Below are 4,185 nucleotides of genomic sequence, written 5' to 3' on the forward strand. Positions count from 1 at the left end.
CCTTAGGTTTCCTTAAATTGATATCCCTTTAATTACATTTTCTTTTATTAAATTGCTTAGTTTAATAGTATTCACAAACTCATCCTTTTAAATATTTTTATTTTTAAGAAAACAATTATACCCCAATCCCTGTGGATCGATATCCGTAATCACTATCCTACTAGATACGTGCTATTGCGTGGTCTTTAAAATTGACTATCAGATACTTTTTTTATTTTCATAGTTTGCAAACCTTTTTCATTTGAACGCTTTTTGTCAGTTTGTGTCAATGCGTAAAATATTTTAATTTAAGTGCTAAGAACAAAACTAATGTTAGCTTTGAGAAATCATCCACAATTACAAAATCAAGAAACTTATCTCCTAGGTTCACAATTCTAGAGATCTAAATAAGTTCTTGTGGAGAATTTTCAAGGACTATGAGGTGGAAACAATGTTTTTCAGATTTAGAAGTGATTCTAGTTTGTTTTCCTAGATGACATGCATAGCAAACTTTGATCTTACAGAAATTAATCTAAGTAAGCCAATGACAAGATCTTTTGAGATTAAGTACATACTAGCATGAGTTGATTTTATATGCTAAAAGTGGTTTCTTTAGTCTTGATATTCACAGTCCATATATTCAAAGGCATACCAAGTATATATTCTCATGTCTATGACCAATAAAAGATAATGCCATGGATAAAAACTCTCAATCAAGCATATAGAGAATTCATAGAGTTATTCTTAATAAATTAATTAATCATTTAGCAACTTATCCAACAGTAAGTATAGCATACTATAAAATAAAGTGATTTAATTATATTTTTAAAAATATTATCTATATCACAAAATTGATTAATACCTGCAATTCATATTTTTAATCAGATACTAAGGCAAAGAGAATGATGAGATGCAAGAATTACTAATTTCATTATTCTTTTCATTTCAATTACTTTTCTTAAGTATATTTTAAGTTTCATTCTTTAATATATGTCTAGAGCACCCAATGTCCAAATTAACATCTTTTGTTGGAGCCTTGAGTGCTAGACACACTTGTAGAAAATATTCAGATTTTCAACTTAGGAACCCAAGCTCTTTTGGGTCCTTGTAGGTTAGCTATTATTGTTCCTTTTGAAACCCATATTTTCTTAATAGCTATTTTGTCCATAGGCTTGCAGATTTTAGGATTACAAGGAGTGTATTTCTACATCCTCTTATTAAATTTAACAAACATAGATTTAACATGAGTAGTAGATAAACCTTCAGTTTTCTATTTTTGCCTTTTAGGTTCATCAAATTTGTAATGTACAGATTTAGAAACAACAGAAGAGATTTTGCATAGCTTTTGTTCCTGTTTATCAACATTATAAGAATCTATTTTAAAATAATTAGAAACTGTTTTAACAAACATATTCTTGAAAGATTTTTGGGTATACCAAGGTTGATATCCCAATCTAACTTTATCAAATTCAGCTCTTTGATTATTTATTATTAGGTTCAACTTTTTAGAGCTCAAAGTAAATCTTTCAACAACAGATTTTAATTTGTCAACTTCTTTAGTTAATCTTCTGTTATCTTCTGAAAGCAATTCATTATTTTTCTTAAGTTTATCATGGTTTTCAGTGAGAAGTTGGCTTTTCTGATTTAGTTCTTTATTTTCCTCAATTAAGATTTCAGTTTTATTAGTTAGTTTCAGTTTTTCATCTATTAGAGTTTGCTTTTCATTCTTCAAGTTCTTGTTCTTACAAATAAGTTTCTTATATTCTACATACAAATCAGAAAAGGCATCATGAAGTTCATCAAATGTAAAATTAGATTGAGTTTCGGCATGTACTTCATCTTTGAATAAGAAATCACTTTGTGTTCTAGTACATACCTCATCTTCATGTCCCACAAAGCAAAGATTTTCAATTTCAAAGTTATATTTGCCAACCAGGGTTCACATCCACCCGGTCTTTCATGTTTCATGGCTTAGGAGGAAAGTTGGAGATCCAAGCATGGGTGTCAATGACTTGCCAATGGTGGATGAGGAAGGAAGGGTTGATGTTCAACCAAAGAAGATATTGGAGTATGGGCAAGTGAGGAAAGGTTGCCAAGTTAGAACCGAAGCCTTGGTTCAATAGAGAGGACTTGCAGCCGAGGATGCTACATGGGAGAGTGTCTAAGTTCTCAAGGAGCAATTTTTTGAGCTAAACCTTGGACAAGGTCGGTCTTGAAGGGGGGAGGACTGATGGAGACACAAGGAAAGCCATAAGGAATGCCACAAGAAAGGCAAGGCAAGCCGAAGCTAAGAAGGCAAGGCAAGGAGCAATTGGTTGCATGCATGGCTCTGTTGGAAGAGAAGAGTGCATGCAAGGTTCGATTGACAAGCAAGGTGGCATGCCTGCCATGCATGGATGGGAGCTAGGCACAATTCTTGGTGGCCGAAAAGAAGGAACGTGCTTAGAAGAAGGAGAGACTAAGGAGGCGCATTCCTATATTTTAGGAGCGGGGTTTAGAAGGAAATTCCTTGATTATGCGCGTGGAAATTGGTTTAGAAAGTTTACTTGCTTATGGAGTTTTTTATTTTAGAAAGTTTGGTTTTGGTATACTCCTTGATTTAAGGAGGATTACCTTTTTTTAATTTAGAAAATTTGAATTTAAAATTTGAATTGTTTTTAAAATTTGAATTGTCCTTTAATTTAGGAAGTTGTTGAGGTCTTTAGGGTTCTTTAAATATTTGCCTCTTGTATTTTGTATTTATATTTTGGATCAATTAAAAAACTTGGAGCACTTTGTTCAAACTTTGTCTTGAAAGAGTCTAGGTGCTAACCCGAGTTAGTTCTAGCTCTACCTATCATTTTCTCTTGTTTTTAGGTGCTGCCTTGAGGTAGTCCTTGAATCACTAACCACCCAATACACCGGTTATACTTAGTTTTTCTATATACCAAAAGAGAGGCTTCCATCACCGTTCCGCAACCACCCTCCAACCGCTTGAATGGCCGCCAATTCCGATCAACTGCTGCTATTCTCGCGGTGGTGAACGAGCCAAAACCCACCTATAAAACCCCTCCTCCTCTATGATTGACCCATCACCGAGCTCCCTCTCTTCCCGCTCCACCATCTCCTCCCTCCTCCTACTTCTCCTGTGGCCGACCCGCCCCAATCGAGCTCCATCCAAAAGTTTTTTTCTTCGTGGCCCTATATCCTCTGTTCCAAGATTTGTTTCGAGCTACCGCTGTCACTGCCACGAGATCCGCTGCTTGACTGCCGGACCGAGCCACCCTCTGTCGAGATCCTCCTCTCCATCAACGTGCCGGTGAGCCACCTTCCCTTTGTTCCATTTCTGGTTAAACCGATTCAAGCTTTTTCTTTCTCCTGTTCCATATCCAAACCGAGGGTGTCCTCGGTTTTCTTCTTCACGGCCGAGCCACCGCAGCACTGTGCCACAGGTTATAGCCACCTCGCCGTCGTTCGCGCCTCCACGAGCCACTGGCTAGGCCACCGCCAGCCCATCGGCCTCCCCTTCCTCTCCCTTCTTCCCTCCTCCCTCTCTTCCTTCTTTTCCTCCTTCTCCCTTGGGTTCTCAACAGGATTAAGAACCCCAATTTTGGGCCATGATTATTCATCTGGGCTGTTTGAATTTGGGCCCAGTTCATTCATTTTGGGCCTTGTTGGGCCGTGCCCATTTTGGGCCCTATTCACTTTGTTGGGCATGCCCATTTTGGGCCCTATCCACTCTTTGGGCTATGCCCATATTGGGCCCTATTCACTTTGTTGGGATGTGCCCATTTTGGCCTCTGTCCACTCTTTGGGCTGTGCCCATATTGGGCCCTATTCACTTTTTTGGGTCGTGCCCATTGTGGGCCAAATATGGGCCCAGTTCAGTCATTTTGGGCCCGTTGGGCCATGCCTATTGTGGGCCAAACTTAGGATCAGTTCAGACATTTTGGGCCCTATTCGGTCATGCCCATTGTGGACCCATCCTATTCACCCTGTTGGGTCGTGTGCATTGTGGGCTATGTTTGCCCATTGTTGGCTTATTCAACTATTGTGGGCCTGCTCATTCTTTATGGGCCATTCACCCATTGTGGGCCCATTCATCCGTTGTGGGCCCGTTGACCCATTATGGGCGCGTTCACCCATTGTGGGCCTGTTTACTCGATGTGGGCACTTTGTGCGACCCATGCCACTAGGTTACGTGGCCATAGCCTATTGATGCTGGAA

This window comes from Phoenix dactylifera, unplaced genomic scaffold (genome assembly GCF_009389715.1).
Source record: "Phoenix dactylifera cultivar Barhee BC4 unplaced genomic scaffold, palm_55x_up_171113_PBpolish2nd_filt_p 000100F, whole genome shotgun sequence".
NCBI lineage: Eukaryota > Viridiplantae > Streptophyta > Magnoliopsida > Arecales > Arecaceae > Phoenix > Phoenix dactylifera.